This window comes from Ochotona princeps, chromosome 10, assembly GCF_030435755.1.
Source record: "Ochotona princeps isolate mOchPri1 chromosome 10, mOchPri1.hap1, whole genome shotgun sequence".
NCBI classification, from domain to species: Eukaryota; Metazoa; Chordata; class Mammalia; order Lagomorpha; family Ochotonidae; genus Ochotona; species Ochotona princeps.
This window is the reverse complement of record NC_080841.1, coordinates 19,529,846-19,541,055: the sequence shown is the minus strand read 5'-3', so window position 1 is coordinate 19,541,055 and position 11,210 is coordinate 19,529,846. Positions and strand designations below refer to the sequence as shown.

At 47.2% G+C, this 11,210-nt stretch overlaps 1 protein-coding gene across 1 annotated transcript in view; it reads left to right on the top strand.

The window, feature by feature from the left end:
* LAMB3 (laminin subunit beta 3) overlaps positions 1-11,210 on the top strand; it is a 161,306-nt gene that overhangs the window by 79,559 nt on the left and 70,537 nt on the right. The window lies entirely within an intron of this gene.

Here is an 11,210-nt window from a genome sequence, read left to right as displayed (position 1 = left end):
ACTGTGAAGCAAAACTAGCCTGGGGCACCCACATCTTCGCTAAAAATAGACCTAGTAATAATAAAGGGGCGGGGAAGAGCTCCTAGCAAAGCAGAATTTGTTATCTCAGAAATAGATACAACCACCTTGGCACAGCCAGCCACAGCAAGAAATCATTAAGGACCAATCCTCCAAAGAGAGAATTTAAGATGATTTAGCCAGTGATTAAATTTTGCAGTGCAAAACTAAGCAACCAAATCCTGAAAGCTACCCCATCCCAAAACAAATCCTGAATCCTGCCAGTTACCACTAAATCTGGGGACAATCTAAGGATGATAATAAGTATGTCAGCATTTTGGAGGAGGGTCCGGGGTTGGAGAGACGGGGCGGGCACTGGAATTTCTACAAGGTTAAGAGAAACTGAGTTAGGATCTCCATGAACAGCGTCGGGAAACATTTGGTTGAGTTTTCACTTCAGAGAAAGAGAACATAATTTAAGACCCAGAGGAGATGAAACATTTTGTCAACAAAGGCCCGCAGCTGGGGAGTTCACTTGCAGAAAACAGTGAGGACTTGAGTACAGTCAAGGGCTAGACTGAGCTGAAGGTTCATGGAGGACAAAAATTAAAAAAAGATAAAATCCAAGTGAAAACTGAATTTCATAGTGTCAGAAATGCAAGGCGTTTTGGCATGATTTTTCTAAAGGACTTTCTGCTACCAAGATTCATTACAGACTAGACTCTATTTTCATCCCTTGAGGGTAAAAGTATAAGGTTTATTTTCATAATCCTGTACTATCAACACTAAAATTATAGGAAGCCATGGAAAGCTGTTTTAAAATATGATGCTGAAATTACGGAAAGATGGACAGGCTCTGGTAGTTTACTGTCTGACAGAAAGGAAAGAACTTAAAAACCCGCCACAGAAAGCAAAAATCTAAACAAAGCGAAAATAACAAGGCTGTCAGAGAAGCTGCAGGGGAACTGGACATGAAACAAATGTAACCATGACTGCTTATGGTTGAGTCACCTGAAAACCCAGCCCAGCTTCCATCACGCTGCCTCCAAAAACATCCCTAAATCCAAAGACACAAAATGACTATCAGGCAGGAAAACAAGGTATGGGAAAACGCACCCAAGAGAGTGATTTTCATGGAATTGGATGGCAACATTGTTATGTAAAAGCTGTTGAGGAGAAACAGAACATCGGGTAATGGGGGATGGAGGATATGAATTAGTGGTGCTCAATCCTTCTGGTCTCAGGACCTTTTTGCATCCTTAAAAATCACCTAAACCCCAATCAACTTGCATCTGTACATCTTATGTTATGGTTATTATGTTGCTATTGACACGAAGTAGAAACAAGGACAAGGTGTTTTTAAACTCAAGAGTATAGAAGTATGGAGTCCACTGGCAGTCAGGGATGCATGATCAAATGTGTTGCAGCCTCTGGGAAAGTCAAATGATGTCTTCATATGATTATGAAAATATCTTTGACCTCCCAAATACCCGAAAGGGTCTTGGGGAACCGTGGGGACCAGCCTTTGATGCATTATGTAATAGACACAAAAACCACTGTGAGTATTTATATGGCTGGTCCTCTCATTAGCTTGTAAGCTCCTAGAGAACACGGATTATGTCTTGTTCATCTTTGCCTTTCCCCATTTCCCACTAGCCTTGCTCCAAAAATGGCTATTCAATCAACTCGGGCTGTTTTAGTGTTTCTGAGATGCTGCTGCAGCAATGGGAAAATTGCTGTCATCCTGGAGCCCAATTCAATCCAGGAAAAGCACTGGAATTCAGCATTCTGATCTGAACAGATCTACTCCATCCCTTAAGTCCTCTTCCTGGGTTCCTCAATACATTAATAAATCAGCAGATTAATAAAAAGAAACAAAAAAACATGCAAGTGTTTCACCTTCTATTTGTTGTGTGTACAGTTTTCTCCATCCAGTGACATCCCTTTGCCTGTGCCCTTGGCAAGAATACCAGTTGTGTGCCCTGCCCCTATTTTGTAATGGCATAGACCCTCTATAGCCGGGATCTTAGACACGACTTGGCTATTTCCAAGGACGCACACAGAGTGGGCTTGGCACAACCCAGGAATGTTTGCCAGACCCCCAGCCAGGAATTTCCCTTCCCCCTATTTCATCTTTTCTGCCTGTGTAAATGGGGCACAGAGCAGGTGACAAAGAGGAGGGCTCTGGAGCCCTGAGCCAGATCTAAATGGCTGGTAGGGAGTTGACCAGCCGGGGAGGAGGAGGTGCTGGAGGGACATTGGTGCATTTGGTGTAAAACAGAGATCACGAGATGAACACCTGCCCTTTTCATGGCAGCCTCCCCTGTTTATTCAGGTGCTCAGAAAGCAGCCTCTTTTGAAAATGAACCATGCGGGCAGGGGCCACAGTGGGCAGACTCCAGGGGAGAGGAATGAGTGAACACCCAGTGTTCAGAGGTGCTGCCTTCCTGGGAGAGGTGTTGACGCCAGAAAGGATCTTAGCATTACATTAGAATACAGAACATTCTCCATCCCCTGACACCTGCTCCCCTCACCTCCTTACTTCCCCCCTCTCCACCTGCGCCCTCTCCATGCCAGCCCTTGGGATCTGATGCAGGGCGGAGGGAGATGAGGGAAGTGTGGGCAAGAGAGGCAGGACTCCTATCTGCGTCACAACTGCCAAGATTTACTCTTTGCTCCAGTTGCTGCAAAAGCAGTCATTGTCTCATATAATTTTTAACAAATCACCGACTCCATCCACCTCATCCTTTTCCTCCTCCTCCCCTGTATACCTAGAGGGCAGGAGATGTTCCCATTTGTCAGTTTTTCTGCCAATGTTACTGTCACTGGGCAGATTTACTTGGCCCTGTGAACCCTTGCTGGAGGTGGACACCTGGGAGGTTGGTGAGATACACTGCCCCCCCTCCCCATGCTGTCCTGTCCCAATCTGGCACGTGTGGTCAGGGTTCAGGGTACTGGGGAGGCAGCCTCCTGGGAATCCACGTGCCTGGGTGAGTTTAGGACTTTTTGGTCTAATCCCTGCCCTCAGACAATGTTAGACAAGTTAGAGTTACAGTATCCTTGTATGGTTTGGCTGATCCAGCTCCCACACACTCCCATCTGAGCCCAGAGGAGAGAAGGACACACAGTAATTAAATATGTTACTCCCTGGAATGTTTGGTGAGGTACAAAGGAGCTGCCATGGGAGAGCCCACAATCAATCAATCAATCAATCAATTTCTCTCTCTCTCTGTCTCTCTCTGTCTTTCTCTGTCTCTCTCTCTCTCTCTCTCCCTTTAAAATCCAAATTAAGATTCAGAGGACTGACTCCAGCATGGGAACCCCACCATTCTGCCCCATCCACTGCTTTTTCTTGATTGGCCAGTCTGACTTTTAAGGTGTACGGCAGCCTCTGGGATGGACGTGGGTGGCGGTATGGTGCCCTTAAGGTGCCAGCCACTGCAGCAGCAGAAGGAAGTCACTTTCCTCTAAGGTTGCCAGACTTAGCAAACAGAAATATAGGATGCCCAGGCAAATTTGAATTTCAGATAAACAGCAAATGCTTTAATAAAAAAAAAAAAGAGATTTACTTTTTATTCCAAAGGTTTATTTATTTGGGGAAAGGGAGCTCTTTTCACCTGCTCTTTCATTCCCTAAATATGATCAATAGCCAGGTCTGGCGTCAGCAGAAGCCAGGAGCCTGGAACTCTATCTAGGTCTTTGGTGTGGGACCAGGGGCTCAACACCTTGGGCCATCCCCCACTGCCTTCCCAGGCATGGCAGATGGATCAGAAGCAGAGCTGCTGGGATTGATAAGGGATGCCACAAACTGGAGCTCAACTCCCTGTGCCACAATACTGGCCCCCAAAATGCTTTTCTAAGGATTGTTAAATCTGCCTTGTTAGCTATCACCTGTTTGTCTGTGTCTCCATACACTCATCTGTCCATCTATTTCTGTCTCAACAATTGCAAAGAGCATGCCTAGACTAAACCATTAGTCGTTGTTTATCTGGAATCCAGATTTCACTGGCTGTCCTGTTTTATTTGATAAGCTTAAAGCAGCTGTAAGGCTTTGAGAACACTGAGAAATTGTGCTTTGGGTGTGGATTAAACCTCCTGGACCATGGCTACTGTTAACTCTCGTGTCTTCATTCACTACAATGCTGCCCAGCAGCCTGGCCACAGACAGTCCCCTAGAGAGAAAAAAGTTGCAAAAGCACATGGCAGCTGAGTGGAGAATTCATCTCCTAGATGTTATTTAGTTATATATCTGCCATGTGCCAGGTACTATAAATGAAAAGAAAAAAAATGCAATGCCCATAAAGCCGTAAAGAAGATGACATGGAAATTGATGAAAGGCACAGTGTTGCCAGAGTATGGATGGATGGCCATAGCAAGGGCGCAAAGGCGGAAGTGGCCCACTGCCTTTGTGGGGTGGGCAGATAGGAAAGGCTTCCCAGAAAAGGTTAACCCCAGTCCACATGGGATGCCCCAGGTAAATGGGGAAGGGTCAGAGCCAGCACTGAGTTGGATCCAGGAATGTGTGTGTGGTTTCTAGGAGTGTGGGGGTGGGGTGCGGTGGGGGTGTGTGTTATTGGTTTGCAAAAGGTTTCTTTGCAGAGGAAATCTTGTGAGAAAATAGAAGGAGGTGTGAAAGAAAATGACATGTTGGGAAACTGCCAAGAGCTCCATATGGCGGGGTTCCCTGAGTCTCACAGGGTGGGGTTACATGGAGAGACGTGGGTCTGGGAAGTATGCAGGAGCCACTTCTGTGAGGGCCTGGAACCTGCTGGAACCTGCTGCCCCGGCATCGGTTTCCCGTCTCAAAGCAGCTGTGTTGGGTGGCCTCCTCCGCTCCTCCCAGCAAACAGCCTGCTTGCTGGCCCTCGTACCCCATTGCCTTACATAGAGTTCTGGATCCTCTGTGCTCCTCAGGAGCTGCTGTCCACCTTTGCTCCCTTTGCTCCCCTGTGTAACGTGCTGGGTGTGGCCCTACCCCAGAGACTTATCTGTCTGGATCCCCCCACTGTGTGTCCTCTCCCGCCTTCTGCTTAGACATACCTCCCTCTCGGGAGCCCTTGCACCTCGCCATGGCTTTCATTCCCTGGGTTTCTCTGTGGGCTTTTCTTCCCTGCTGGATTTTTTTTTTTTTTATGTTGAAGATGTCCTTGATTTTATGTTTACTCTTTTCTTTTTGATTTATTTTATTGGCAAGACACATACAGAGAGAAGGAGCTACAGAAAGGAAGATCCTCTGTCTACTGGTTCATGCACCCCAGTGGCCACAACAGCCGGAGCCGAGCCGATCTGAAACCAGGAGCCAGGGGCCTCCTCCGGGTCTCCCTTGTGAGTACAGGGTCCCAAGGTTTTGGATTGTCCTCCACTGCTTTCCCAGGCCACAAGCAGGGAGCTGGATGGGAAGTAGAGTAGCCAGGACACGAACTGGTGCCAACATGGTATCCCCATGGTCACAAGGTGAGGATTTAGTCACTAGGCTACTGCGCTGGGCCCATACCTTTGCTCTTTTCCACCCCCTTTCTCTCTATTCCCTGTGTCATTTCTCTCGCTCCCGTGACTTCAGTTACCTTTTAACATATACTTATATATATGAAGGTATATAAAATATATTTAATTTTTTTATTGAAAAGGCAGAGTTGACACAGAGAGATATTTTTCTATCTGCTGGTTCACTCTCCAAATGGCCACAACAGCCCACGCTCAGCTGATCTGAGCCATGAGCCAGGAGGAACCCTACAATATGTGCTTGACTTGTTCCATTTAGCATAATGTTCTGAGGTTTACCCACACTGCACCACAGATGAGAGCTTCACTTTCTTTTCTTTTTTCTTTTTTCTTTTTCTTTTTGGTCAAACCTTGTTCCACTCTACAGATAACACCACCTTCTGTTTGTTTATTCACCAACTCACAGATCTTTGGAATATTCCATTTTTTAAATCATTATCACGAATGCTACCATTTATCTCAGGAATATACCCAAGGAGTGGCATTGCTAGGTTGTATGGTAAACTTATCTTTGACCTTTCAAGAATCGCCAAGCTAATTGGCGATGGCTCTGTATTTTTACTCACAATACCCTAGTGATCTCCATGTCAGTCGGCAGCTTTGCTGCGTCCCGTTAACAATCCGTTACATCCCCTCACCAGATCCTCATGTTCTATCAGTCACCAAGTCCAGCCAGTTCTGCCTCTTTATGATGACTGTCCTAACTCAGATCCCACTGTGTTCCGCCTGAACAACCTTTTCACTCATCTGTCTCACCATCTCAAATCCATTTGCATATTTCTTTTTTAAAAAGACTACTGAGTATTTGATATGCACAATGGAATATGTAAAAACAGACAATTTGTGAAGTCTTAGAATCAAATGAAAACTCAGTGGGCCCATCAGCCAATTTGTGGCATGAAGAATGCTGCTGCCAAGGCTCCCAGTGGGCGCTCGTCCACCCAGTTCTTCACCTGAAGTGCCTGGGTGCACTTCTCTGCTTGAAAGGACCCAGTGGCCAATGGCCTTAGGATGAAGTCCAAGCTATCTCCTTAGTGCTTCATGATTATTCAAGAATCATTTCCAGGGATCTCACCTCTTCTCTTTCCCTACAACACCTTATCCTTCAGATTCACACCTGCCTTGTGAGCTTGTGGAGAGGCAAGCTACTGCCAGTCAGCAGACTTTTGTCTTACAACAGCACTCAACACTTTATTCCCACCTGCACATTGGTCCATCTTTCCCTCCAGATACAGCTCTGGGAGGAAGAGGCCTGGCGTGTCAATGAGTCTGTTAGCAGGTGCCTGGCAGGTGTTTAGGGCTCAGGAAAAGCTCTAGGCTAGAGGTGTGACTAGATAAGAGCAGGAGGGAGTAGGATGATGTCCAAGTGAGAAGGAGAGGTGCGTTGGTTAAAGATTGATTCAGGAGAACCCCATCATGTAAATGACAGTTGAAATCCTGAGAGCAGATGAGACCACTAAGGAGAGAGTTGAAATGTCAGAAGGGAATATTGGACTAATGTTTTAAAAGTTGAGCCAAGGGCCCAGTGTGGTAGCCTAATGGCTAAAGTTTTCACCTTGCATGTGTTGGGACCCTATGTCGGCACCGGTTCTAATCCTGGCTGCTCCACTTCTCTTCCAGCTCCCTGCTTGTGTCCTGGGAAAGCAGTTGAGGACAGCCCAAAGCCTTGGGATCCTACCCTCATGAAGGAGACCCAGAAGAAGCTCCTAGTTCCTGGCTTCAGATTGGCTCAGCTCAACTCCAGCTGTCATGGCCACTTGGGGAGTGAACCAGTAGATGGAAGATCTTTCTCTCTGTCCTTCCTTCCCCTTGTAAATCTGACTTTTCAATAAAAAAAAAAAAGGTTGAGTCAAAGTGGAGAACCAGGCAGGGAGGGAGAATGAGGGCGGACCTGGGAGCAGAAGAGGATGGATGAGTCCAGGAGGGCGCTGAGTGACAAGAACACACGCGTTCAGCAGTGACTGGAGATGTGGGATTGAGGGTTCTGCAGGAGGAGGCGGTGCCGAGGCAGGGCTTGGGGCCCACTGAGCTGACGGAGGGGTTTTGCATTTGGTACAGAAGCGGATCAGCCATGCGCTCAATGCTGTATATCGCTTCCTCTTTGCAGGACACTGGGCTGGGCTGAGCGCTATGGAAGAGGTAGTGATGAAGATCCACTGGAGGACAGAATTACCAGGGGACACGATTTGTGGTGTCTGATTCTGGGTGACATGGTATATGGCAAAGAGATAAAGAGGGTGGATACTGAACCCTTGCTGCCTGCTGCAGCCTTAGCACCACTGTTGGCCTAACCAGTTTCCCTCCTTTCAGTTTTGGCAGGTGAATGAATGTGGTTTCCCCACCTAAGCCCTCTTGTCCCTGACCACCAGGTGCGCTGTTCCTTCTCACTGGGATGTCATCATGGTCCCCTCCTGCTCTTCAGACAGTCACACCTTAAAGATCAGAACATTTTGGCATATTTCCAAGGATCAGTTTTCATTTTCTGTCTGATGGGAGGTTTCTGAATTTTGGGAGGTTGGAAACAGCTCCCTGAATATGTCCCCAAAAGGAACCTATGGTCAGTTTGGGAGTTTTGGTTGTTAGAAGTTTTAACATGCTGCTGCCAGGAGAGGGAGCTCCAGGGCAGGGAGAGAAAGCTCTGATCGTATGGCTTTAAACCCAGACTGGCATTTAAATTCTGGCAAATGTTTTCTGTAGTCAATACAAATTATGAGTTAAGATAGGATGAAGGCTGTGGGAGTGGAGTGTGTGGGGGTGGGGGCATACAGGGTGGGCAAGGAGACCGGGGCAAAGACACCTGATACATATTCACAATGGACATATTCACAATGCATAGAAGCAATGAACACAGACTGAGTACGTATCAGCTGACTGCCCAGCTTCCCTTCATACACTCACAGCTCTGCTCCAGTCAGGTGGGCAGGGGGGGGGTGTTCCAGGACCTTCCACCATGATCTGGAGAGCTGAGGGCAGGTTCTCAGACCCCATCAAGGCCTGTTGAGTCAGGTGCATCCAGGGTTATACACAGGACTGTGGGGGCTTGTACAAAGCTCTTGACAAACAGATTCTTTGCATGGCCAGATTTGAGTCAGGCTCCTTAAACCTTCTTCAGGCCCATCTGTGCACTTCTTCGTAAGATCCAATTTTAGCAAAGAGCCTTGCTAAGTCAGTGCAGCACGATTCCCCATCGTCAATATGTGATCATCCTCCTTACCTAACCTACTCTTCATCCTTCTCCCACCTTCCACCCCCGACCCTGGTGACTGATGCCCCATCACCTTGGTCTGTCTTCAGCCGGAAGCCTGCTGGGTCAGTTTAGTCACAGCAGCTCCTCACTGCTCCCCCTGCCCCCCCGCCCCTATGTTTCCTCTTAGTGATTTTCCATCCACCAATCAGCGCCTTGCTCTTTGCCTATACCGTCTCTCCTGCTCCTGCTGCACTCAGAATCCAGCCCAATTCTGGCCTGAAGTCCCTCCCTACGCGAGCCGCCCTGGATACCGTCTGCTCCACTGTGTTAAATGCTCTCTGACTCTGGTCCCCTGTGCTGCTCCTTAGCTCACTGGAAACAAAATGAGAACGGACTGGTGAGCTTCTGCCTTAGGTAATTAGGTATATCCTTGCACTGCCACTGTTGGAGCTTGTTTGGGACTTAGGGCGATGGCTTCAAACATCCACATACCAGCTGGAAGATGACTGTGGTATGACAGAGCCATTTCTTGCTTTTTTTTTTAAATAAATTTTTAAATTTAGCAGTATAATACGAGGTGGGTTTTACAAGGCATGTTTGACAGTAATGGCATTGTGGCACAAGTGAAGCCACCTCCTGGGATGACAGTGGCATCCCTACCTGAGATCCAGTTCCAGCCCTAGCTGCTCTGCTTCCCACCAAGCTCCTGCTAAGGGAACAGAAGACTGGACCCCCTGTGCCTGGGCTCCTGCCTCCCACTGGGGAGGCCAAACGCCCTGCCTGTTGTAGCCATTTGGAGCGTTAACCGAGGGTGGAAGAGCTGTTTCTCTTTCTTTCTGTTCTTCTGTCCCTCCGCCTTTCAAATGGATAAAATACATCTTATTGGAAAAAGTCACATGGCACCAAAAGAATGCTAACAGATCATTGTAATCTCTTCTTTCTTTCCCTACGCCTTAGTCCTACTCACAACCAATCACTTGTAAATATTAATTGGGGGAGGGGGCAGGATTATGATGCAGTGGGTTAAGGTGTCAGCATTTCCACGTTTCAGCCAGTTCATGCACTTGGGAATCCAGCAGAAGATGACCCACAGACGTGAACTTGCCACCCACATGGGAGACTCTGGCGGAGTTCCTAGCCCCTGGTTTCCACCTAGCCCTACTCTGATTGTTGCAGCTATTTGGGGGAGTGAATCAGCAAATAAAAGATTTTCTTTCTCTGTGTCTGTTGCTGTGTCTTTCAAGTTAATAAGTTAAAAATTTATTTTTGCTTCCTGGGAACCAACTCCATATTTTCAAATAATGCACTTTTTCTGGTATTTCTTCATTTTGCAAGTTTAGAATTTACTCAGTGCTTTCCGACTGAAGAATATTGGAATTTTGCACACAACACTCATTGTACCCCACGTAGCTTCCTCTTGCTGGAACGCTGCAACTTTCATTCATTGAGTAACCACTCTTTGAAGGATCAGGACTCGATGTTTACAGCCTAGCTCTGTCATGTGCTGTCGTTGCAATTCTTCCACACTCTTTTCCCCTGCAGTTAATAATCACCGGTTCGATTGGTTCATTTTCTTCCTTACCGGCTCCCTGACAGGAGCTATAAAACACAGATAGATTGTATCCACTGCATGTCTGCCGGGAGATCTGGGTACTTGGGCAGTTTCTCTGAGGACATTTCTTTGACATTGCCCAGGATGGACTCTTCCTTCTCTCTTGCCTGTTTGATTTCCTTATGAATGGCAGGCAATTTATTTTGAGGCCTGGCGTGCAGGAATGATATTTCACATTTTTAGCATCTTTATGTGGGTGTTCCTTCGTCACTCCTTGGCCACATGCAGACCGGCAGGCGCTTCCGGTCTGCATGTCCTTGCTTCACCTGCCCCTTGGTGTTTTTGGCTAAGTGTGGATTTCTAGGATGGAGGTGTTTTGTTTTGTTTTGTTTTGTTTTCCCTCTCAGAATTGGAAGACATGGCCATACTGCATTTCCGTTTTTAGCTTCCAGTATTAACTCTGAGAAGTCTAATTTCTGTTCAGATTCCTGATGCTTGTTTGTGACTGTTTTTCTCTGCCTGGAATGCTTGTGAGCCTCCTGGGCCTCTAACATTGCCAATGACACGCTTTGGTGCAGTGTGTGGGGCACCTGCTGGGTCCATTCCATAAGGAAGGTGACTCTTTTATTTTGGGAAAATTTGAAGAAAAAAATAATTTTAAGGTTTATTGTTTTATTTAAAAGACAGAGTGGGCCCGGCAGCGTGGCCTAACAGCTAAAGTCCTCGCCTTGAACGCACCGGGATCCCATATGGGTGCCGGTTCTAATCCCAGCAGTCCCACTTCCCATCCAGCTCCCTGCTTGTGGCCTGGGAAAGCAGTCGAGGATGGCCCAAAGCTTTTGGGACCCTGCACCCAGAAGAGGTTCCTTGTTCCCAGCTTCGGATCAGCGCAGCACCGGTTGTTGCGGTCACTTGGGGAGTGAATCATCAGATGGAAGATCTTCCTCTCTGTCTCTCCTCCTCTCCGTATAT